This window comes from Theropithecus gelada, chromosome 3, assembly GCF_003255815.1.
Source record: "Theropithecus gelada isolate Dixy chromosome 3, Tgel_1.0, whole genome shotgun sequence".
Classification (NCBI taxonomy): domain Eukaryota; kingdom Metazoa; phylum Chordata; class Mammalia; order Primates; family Cercopithecidae; genus Theropithecus; species Theropithecus gelada.
In genome coordinates this window covers 93,504,852-93,515,460 of record NC_037670.1, presented here as the reverse complement: position 1 = coordinate 93,515,460, position 10,609 = coordinate 93,504,852, and positions in this window count along the sequence as shown.

Genomic DNA, 10,609 nt, shown 5'->3' with positions numbered 1-10,609 from the left:
CTGTTTTATAGTCACTCTAGATATAGTTATTCTAGATACAATGATGTTGACTTTTTTTTTTTTTGAGATGGAGTCTTGCTCTGTTGCCCAGGATGGAGTCCAGTGGTGTGATCTCGGCTAACTGCAAGCTCTGTCTCCCGGGTTCACACCATTCTCCTGCCTCAGCCTCCCAAGTAGCTGGGACTACAGGCACCCGCCACCACGTCCGGCTAATTTTTTTTATTTTTAGTAGAGACGGAGTTTCACCGTGTTAGCCAGGATGGCTTCGACCTCCCGACCTCGTGATCCGCCCGTCTTGGCCTCCCAAAGTGCTGGGATTACAGGCATGAGCCACCGCACCCAGCCGACATTTGGTTTTTTGGTCGAATAGGCTGTGCAGTTGAGAGTAGCACACTTGGAGTTGAGTTCAGGTCTTAACTTTAATGCTAGTTTTTGATTATAAACAAATACTGTATCTCCTTGAATTTTTTTGCTTCATCTGTAAGAAAGAAATAATATCTTCTCTGCACTCAGAGAGAAAACAACATCATACAAGTATATAATTTTTTCAGAAAGACTTTTTATTGAGGATCAAAATAAAAGACCCAGGTATTTTAAATGTCTTTCTCAGGGCTATATTGGAGACAGAGATCACAATAGAACTCAAGCCGTCATCTTCTAGTAGATCCACCCACAGATTCTACAACCCTAGTAGCATTGCCACGCTTTCAACAAAACCTTCAGTAGCTGTATCGGTCTCACCTGGGAGACATGTTAATAATGCTACTAACTTTGTAAAATAATGCATTTCTGTTTGTTTCACAAACTTGTAAATATAGTGACTAAAAAGTCTACTTATAATAGCAATAAATGAAAGAATAATACATTTATGTAAGTATTACTTTTGATGCTGTATGTTAAGAAGACTTGAGGGAAATATAGAATAAATAACTAAACGTGTGGTAGGTTGTATTTTCCAAACACGGCCACAAAGATATCTCCCAGCCTATATTTCAGTTACATTGCTACTTTGAGAAGTGAGTTTACGTTCTTTCATCTTGAACCTGGGTAGACTAGGGAGTGTCACAGAAGTGACACTCTGACTTCTGAGGCTAGTCATGAAAGAGGTGCTATTTCTGCCTTGCTACCTAGAATATTAACAATGACACCCTGAATTACTATGTAAGCAGTCCAACTTCCTGGAGGCTTCCATATTACGAGCAAACATCAGTTGACCCATGTAGAGAGACCACATGGGAAAACTCTGAGACTACCTGAAGAGAGAGAAATGTGTGGCCATTCCTCACCTGTTGTAGTTCCAGTTTCTGTCTGATTGAAATGATAGCCCAACTCAAAACCATCTGGCTGCCCAACTCTATGTGAATATCTTCCCCACGGAAAACTTGAGAGATAATAAAATGATTGTTACTGTTTTAAGTTAATGTTTGAAGACTATTGACCGTTATACAACATTGATTGCTACTATTAGACTACTGTTAAACACCATTGATCACTACTATCTTTTCCATTAATACCTAAACTGAAGGTTTTATTAATATTGTTACTGATTTTTCTAATTTCTAAAGAAATATTTTATTAACTGATGATAATTTGAATTATTTTTAGAGAAGGGACTGTCTTTCTTTTGGAAAATGTATTGTTAAGCGATTTTTCTGCATTAAAAATGAAAGAAAACTGAGGATGAGAAAACAAAACAATTAAGAGGATGGTTTCTAAGAAATAGGTGAATGAAGCCTTTGAATGAATAGTTGTGTCTAATTTTCTACTTGAAATGATATACAATGTTGTAATATAACTTTTTCCCTTCCTGATTGTGTCACCGACTTCAGGAAAACTGACAGCATGTTCCCATGGTTTGACTGAGGGGTTTTGTTTTGATTTTGTAGAAATTAAAGATTGATTCTGAATTACCCAGCTGAGCTAATACAATGTAGACATGGACAGCACACTCAGAACATTCAGGTAATCTAAAACAGTTAATTCAGTGGAAGTAGCTGGTCATATAGGCCAGAGATTTGTGAAGGGTATTACTCATCTATAGGACATGAAATGAGAGTAACATAGGTAAAAATCTTAAGATGTAACTGGACACCAGTTGGCATCTGGGGTACATATGTTATACAACTGATGTTGATTACAAGCTATTATTTAGCAATACTCTGAATGGTTGTCTAGGTGTTAATGCATCCCCGACACTGGGACTGAGGTAGCATTTTTTTCCCCATCTTTTGTAAAACTGGTTGTAATCAAAAGGAATTCACTTTATTTTGATTATATTATTGTATGTATTCGAAAATGTTTAAGAACTTAGTCATAGAAATGAAATCTTGAAATACATTTTTTACTCTCCATATAAAATCTAGAATTTAAAATACATAATGTGTACTATAGCTGCAAATATTCCAATCTTATTGATCGGTTTTACTTAAAAATTATTTTTAAACTTTAAGGAAAGTTTGCTATGAAACTCATCTGTTTCCACAAAACGTATCCCATCATTCTTAGTAAATAAAAAGTCTGAAAATATCACCATAGCTTATAAAGCCCTCAAGAAAAGCAGCAACATAAAACTGAAAAATATAAGGAACCACCTCAGATGCCTAATGATTCTATAAATAAAAGAGCTAAAGTCATTTATAAAAAACTATTACAATAAATGTCAGTAAAACACACTCTATGCTACATTATGTCATTTCTGAGAAAACATTAACCATGAACTTTGCTATATATGCAAAATTAAAATACTAACTCTGAATGGTGTTGATGGATTATAGGTTAAGCACTGGAGGGATTCATGTAGGCAAAGATACTTTATTTTCACATGGGCTACACTTAGCTTTATGAAACAGCCTCCAATTTTTTTACATTTCTAAAACATACCAGGGTCTGTGCCACCTGTTGCTTTATAGGATACTTATATGGGTTTCTGGCCTTTTCCTGAATAACATTTCCATTTAGAATTATGTGTGGCCTATGTATAACCTCACACCACAAGTTTTCTTTTAAAGTTTTTTTCTCATTTAATGATCACTTTTGTACTGAAGGAAGTATTTGCCAAAGTAGTTTTCTTAGTTGGATTTTTGGTTTTTCTTCATAATGCATGGTAAATTCATTAATACAACCATCACATTTGATTTGTATACTCTAATTCATCTACACGTTTATTTTCTGCCTCAGGAATCATTGCTTTCATAGACTGCTCTATATTCTTTTCACTTTTATCAACAAGTCTTGCTCTTGGCATTCTTTGGTATTTGCAACAGAAGCAATGCTTTATTCATTGACAAGATTTATTAAAAATCTCAAGGGAAGAAGATAAAACTTTGAAATCAGTGCACTGAAGACATATATATATACTGTGGATGGTCATTGAAGCTCACTCCACCACCTCAGCCTCTAAGCCCACAAAATTTAAATTTTTTGCTCAGAAAAATATATTTTAGTTTCAGAGACTTTTAGGAATTGTTAAAGTTTTCTTTTGAGTTTAAATTGGAAATGCCAATTGCTCAAATGCAATGGACCTACTATAATTTTAGTCAAGGCTCATACATCAAGGGATTTGACAATCACTGGGACTGGCAAATAACTGTCTTGGAACCATTGTCAATAGTCAATATCTAAGTTCTGCCCAAATGTAGAAGTTATTTCTCTTTGCTGTCATTTTAAGAGGAAGAAAATGTTTGTGCCCTCTAATTTAATTCAGAACCTTGGAAGACACACTCTGACCACTTTCAAAAATCTGATTTTGGAAGTGAAAAATCAAAGAACGTTAAATTTCACACTGTGCTAATTATAGGTGCAACTTTGAAATTTCTCCTCTTAGATTTGACAAATGTTGCCTAGTGCTTCCATAATGACATAATAGTTCTTTGTAGTACACAATCAAAATGTTATTACTGCGTAGTACCCAACCACTGAACATGTCATTCTTTGCCAGCGAATCTTTTCTTAGTACATGTGTTTCAAAAGCACTTACTCTGTAAATGAAAGATTAAGGCTTAGCTGAGCTAGATTGAGCTATGGGGATTTAAAACCCAAAGAACAATCATTGTGAGTCTACCTCCAGTCACTTTTTTTTTCAATTTTTTAGATGACTCAGTGGATTTATTTCAATTTTCTGAACAAAGAAAAGCTTCTATGCTTGCTTAAAAAATAAAATGAAAATAAACAAAATGTGGTGAAATAAGCATTCCTATTTGAATAAGATACCAAGAGAAACTTTCATTTTATATTCTGTTGCGAAAAACTAAAAGTTCTATTGTGGTCTCTGAAACTACATTGGAGGTTGACAGAGAAGTCCCAGAGAGATGTATAGTTTTATTTGTAAGTAAACTTGTCTTCACAAAAACAGCTCCTTTAAGCTATGAATTGTTTTTCATAGCATGTAACCTCTCTTACTCCTAAACTGTGAGATGAATAATTTCAACCCTTATCTATAAAGGACCAAGAACAGAGAGACCCAACATAGGCAGAGATGTTGCACTTACCCTTCATGTCCTGCCGTAAATAAAATAACATAAAACCTTTGAATAGTGCTCAGTAGGCATGGAATTTCAAAAATGCAATCCTACATGGGGGAATTCTTTTTAGAAAGTGTCATAATTTCTAATCCTGCTTACATTTTAGGAAGATGAAATTATTGAAAATATCTTTAGAACTTTAAAGTCTCAATTTCCACTAGAAAAGGAAAACAGTGTTAAATTTAAGAACAATTTTGCTCTAAAAATCCTAGTGTTATGTAGCAATTTGATTACATATTAAGACATATCATTAAAATATACAATGAAAACAAAGTTTCAAATACACTTATTTTCCTGGAAGATTTTATTTGAAAATTTACTGTGCATTGACAAGATCTTTAAATAGAAATAAAATAATTAAATTTTAAGATATTTTTTGAACATTCAATAACACACTCACAAATAGTATAGACTTCCTTTTTTCTCTATGGTAGAATAATGGGGCCAGATTTATTCTAAAATATTATAAACAACTAGAAAACCAGACAAAACATGAACATCAATTTTTAGACATTGGCCAGAAAGAAGCATAGAATATTGATCCCTGAGAGAAGGAAAACAATGGAAATGAGTCCTACAGCTGTCCCAATTCACGGCCTGGAGTATCCAGGAGGAGATATAAGAAAGAGAAGTCTGAATGATATTCAAAGGGCTTGTGAAGTTGAGGAGAAAGAAATTGAGGAGGCCAAGGCAGCTAGGATTTTTAGAACAACATGCTAGATATGCGGGAACAGCACCGATACAGGGTTCCAAATATCTGCAGGGATTCCTTTGAGGTTCTAGCTCAGTACTGCTGTGCACACACATGTGAGGTAAGTACATGACACCAAAGAAATGAACCAACAGAAATAAATAGGCAAGGCAACTCTGTAGCTCACACAGGGCCAGCAATAATCTATATTGTCCCCAGGCAAAGTGCAAATATCTAGTATACAAGACTTCGGGTAGAATCTGCTAAAGAGTATTGTCTTAGTGGTGAAACGAAATAATCTTCAATTAAAGGAATTTCTGGATCTGAGCTTAAAAAAATGAGTGAAAGGGCCGGGCGCAGTGGCTCAAGCCTGTAATCCCAGCACTTTGGGAGGCCGAGACGGGCGGATCACGAGGTCAGGAGATCGAGACCATGCTGGCTAACACGGTGAAACCCCGTCTCTACTAAAAAAATACAAAAAATTAGCCGGGCGAGGTGGCGGGCGCCTGTAGTCCCAGCTACTCGGGAGGCTGAGGCGGGAGAATGGCGTGAACCCAGGAGGCGGAGCTTGCAGTGAGCTGAGATCCCGCCACTGCACTCCAGCCTGGGCGACAGAGCAAGACTCCGTCTCAAAAAAAAAAAAAAAAAAAAATGAGTGAAAGGAAGCCTCAAAGGTTAAAATTGATCTATTTAAGTTATCTGCATCTTCTTGCAAATAAACTGAGAAATAGAATTCATGAGAACTAAAAAATATTGTAAATAGAAGTAGACCAAGAAATGAGGTCAATTACGTTATTAGCAAATAAGGATATAAACCTGTTTTTATAAATGCACTCCATATGTTCAAGAAAATAAAGAAAAAATGAACATTATTGGCATAGAAAAGAGATATAGAAAGACCCAAGTGAATTTCTAGAGATAAAAAGTATAATATTTGAAATGAGAAGAAATACACTGTATTTGATTAATGACAGATTAAACATTGCAGAAAAGTTCATTGAGATCGAAGGAACAGCAGTGAATACTATCCACAATGAACAAGAAAAAACAAGCCTAAAAAAGTTAAAAATTTCCTTGTGGGACCATACTAAGTGTTCGAACACATGTGTAATAAGAACCCAGAAGAAAATGTGGAGGAACAGAAATGATAATGGAAGAATTAATGGCCATAATTTTTTGAAATTTGTTGACAACTGTATAAACATAGATCCACAAAGCTCAATAAATGCCAAGAAGTAAAAATGTAAAGAAAACAACACCAAGCCATATGATAGTAAAATATCAAAAAAACAGTGATTAAGAGAAAAACTTGAGTAGGTAGAGATAAAAGGGTGCTACATACACAAAATAAATTTAAAAATAACAGCAGATTTGTCATCATGAATTAGGGAAGTAAGAAGACAGTGGAGCAACACGTTTAAAGTAATGAAGGTAAAAATAAGTGCAATTTTCACCCTAGAATTGTATATACAGCAAAAGTATCTCCCAAAAATTAAAAACAGAAGGACTTTTTCAGATAAACGAAAACAAAACTCACCAGCAAACCTATACTATAAGAAGTTTTAATATGTTAAATATTAAATTCAGGTAAAATATGACAATGGATGAAAATTCGTATCTTCATACGGGACTGAAGACAATTGGAAATAATAAATATTCATTAAATATAAAATTTAAGTATAAAATACAAAATATTTCTCCTACATTAAAAAAAATCTAAAATATAACTGACCACTTAAAGCAAAACTACTAACAATGCATTTTGAAAATTATAAAATATGTAGCAGTGAAATACATGATAAAAATAGCATGAAGGATGGAAGTAAAAAGTATGTTCTAGAATTCTTTCAGTATATGTAAAGTGGTATAATATAATTTAAAGGTAGGCTGTGATAAGTTAAATAAGCAACCAATAAGAAAGCAAATTAAGTGTTTAGGTGATAAGCAGATAATGTTAATGACGTGGAATTCCACATTAAAAAATTTCAATTAATTGCAAAAAGAACAGAAAAAGAGGGAAACAAAAGCAATAAACAACAAGTGGGACAAATAGAAAATCAATTGTAAGATCCTAACCATATCCAAAAATACACTAAACGTTAATATTCTAATAACTCCATTTGAAAGACGAAGACTACCAAATTGAATTAAAAAGCCAGAAAGAACTGTATGCTTTTCTTAGATAACCACTTTTCAAGATACTGGTCAAAGTTAGTGGCATTAGCTCAAATATGTAATTTTATCTTTTGGTATGTTCATTCTCTTACCAATTTAATTAGCTAAACTAGTCCTTAATTACTAACTCATTTATTCTTAGTTTTCCTCTCAAAAGGGTGTGAACTCAATGTCTAAATAGTATTGAGATACATACTATAAAAATAAATGATCTTTTATTATTACAGAAGTAATAACAGAAAAAGAGACAGGAAAAATACAGAGTGGTCACAGTAGAATAGAAAATTTCAGGCAACAGTTTTACATGACTAGCAAAAGAAAACCGTTGAAATAGCTGAAGAAGCTATAGGCTGATAAGAACCTGAATAACCGGAATGGAGAACAAGCTGGCTCAGACTAACTGGATCCAACATGTTACTGGATTTGACCTGGGTTTCACCTAGTATCTCATTATATGCTCATTGACATACCAAATAACACACCCGGCCAGGCACAGTGGCTCATGCCTGTAATCCTAGCATTTTGGGAGGCCGAGGCAGGTGGATCACGTGAGGTCGGGAGTTTGAGACCAGTCTGGCCAACATGGTGAAACCCCCTCTCTACTAAAAATACAAAAATTAACTTGGTGTGGTGGCACATCCCTGTAATCCCAACTTCTCAGGAGGCTGAGGCAGGAGAATCACTTGAACCTGGGAGATGAAGTTTGCAGTGAGCCGCGATTGCACCACTGCACTCCAGCCTGGATGACAGAGCAAAACGCTGTCTCAAAAACTAAACCAAAACTAAATAATATACCCACCAGCAAAATGACAGTTCCAGAAACACTGACATTTGGTGTAAAAATGGGTGGCACCACAGTTCCCAGGAGTCTATATAAATATTCTACCCTTTGGTTAAAAAAACTCATAAAGGTAGAAGCTCCAAACTCCATTTTATGACTTTGTCTTGAGTGTGCCTAGTCTTCCCTTTCCTGAGTAAGGTGTACTTCTCACTTTGCAATAAATCTCCATACTTTCAATATTTTCTCACTCATCCTCTAATTCTTTCTTGCAATAGTGTCAAGAGCCTGGATACTGGCCAAGGTAGAGGTTCTGTTGGTGTTTAAGGACTTCGTCCAGCCTGCTGGTATTCAAACGCTCTTTGTTTTTACACAGGTCTCACAGGTCCTTGGTCACACTGCAAGAGGTGGGTCCCATTGTCTCGGGCAGCTCCATCCCTGTGGCTTTGCAGGGTACAGCCCCCCTCCCAGCTGCTTTCACAGGCTGGCATTGAGTATCTGCAGCTTCTCTAGGTGCACAGTTCAGCTTCTCTAGGTGCACAGTTCAAGCTGTCAGTGGATTTACCATTAAGGTGTCTGGAGGATGGTGGCTTTCTTTTCACAGCTCCACTAGGCAGTGCCCCATGGGGACTCTGTGCGAGGGCTCCAATCCCACACTTCCCTTCCATACTGCCCTAGCAGAAGTTCTCCATGAGGCCCCTGCCCCTGCAGCAAACTTCTGCTTGAACATGCAGGCATTTCCATACATCCTCTGAAATCTAGGTGGAGGTTCTCAAACCTCAATTCTTGACTATCATGCACCTGCAGGCTCAGCACCACATGGAAGCTGTCAAGGCTTGGGGCTCACACCCTCTGAAGCCATGGCCAGAGCTATACCTTGGCCACTTTTATCCATTGATGGAGTAGCTGGGATGCAGGGCACCAAGTCCCTAGGCTGCACACAGCAGGAGGACCCTGGGCCCTGCCCAGTAAACCATTTTTCTTCCTAGGCTTCCAGGCCTGTGATGGGTGGGGCTGCCACAAAGGTCTCTGACATGCCCTGGGGACATTTTCCTCATTGTCTTGACAATTAACATTTGGCTTCTCATTACTTATGCAAATTTCTGCAGGTGGCTTGAATTCCTCCTCAGAAAATGGGTTTTTCTTTTCTACCACATCATCAAGCTGCAAATTTTCTGAACCTTTATTCTCTTTATGCTGTCAACTTTTGCATTTACTTTACCTGTTATGTAACATTGCATTGTATGAAGAAACCAAATATTTAATACTTTCTTGTATTGACAGATATTTTTAAACAGCTTTTATTGAAGTATAACTGATATACAATGGACTAAACATATTTAATGTCTACAAGTTGATGACTTTACAAATACCATTATACATGTTATTGTAAGAGTACTTAACATGAAATCTACCCTTTTACAAAATTCTGTAGTGTATGCTACCATATTGTTAACTACAAGCAGTATGTTATACAGCAGATATTTAGAACTTACTCATCTAGCATAAATGAAACTTTTATACCTTTTAAACAACTCTCCACGCCCATCTGCCAGCCCTTGCAAATCGTTATTGTATTTTCTGCTTCTAAGAGTTTGGCTATTATAGACACCTCACATAAGAGGAATAATATAGTGTATTTCCTTCTGTGACATTCTTATTTCACTTAGAGTTCCAGCTTTCAGATTCATCCATGTTGTTGCAAAAGGCAGGATTTGCTTCTTCTCCAAGTTTATATAATATTCCATTGTGTGTATTAATATATAGTACATTTTTTAATCCATTCATTGGTCTATGCATTCTTGGGTTGCTTCTGTGTCTTGGCTATTGTGATTAATGCTGCCATGAGAATGCAGGTATCTCTTCAATATCCTCTTTTCAATTCTTTTAAATATATATGTAGAAATGAGATTGCTGGATCATCTAATAGTTCTATTTTCAACTTTTTGAGCAATCACCAAGCTGTTTTTCATAGGTACAGAGCTATTTTACATTCTTATGAAGAGTGTAGAAGGGTTCCAATAAACACATTCTTGCCAACATTTGTTTTCATTTTTTAATAATACCCATCTTAACAGATTTGAGGTGATATCTCATTATAATTTCAATGTGCATTTTGCTGATAATTAATGAGCTGAGCATCTTTTATACACCTTTAGGACATTTGCATGTCTTCTCTGAAGACATGTATATTCAAATACTTTGCCCATTTTTAACTGGGTTTTTTATTTTAATTTTTTTGCTATTGAATTATAAGAGTATCTCACACATTTTGAAAATTAACCTTTTATCAGGTATATGGTTTGAAAGTATTTTCTTTCCATTCAAGAGGTTGCCTTTTTTAGCTGATTGTTTCCTTTGCTGGGCAGACAATTTTTAGTTTGATGTAGTTACACTTGTCTAGTTTTGCTTTTGCTCCCTGTGCTTTTGTTGTCACATCCAAGA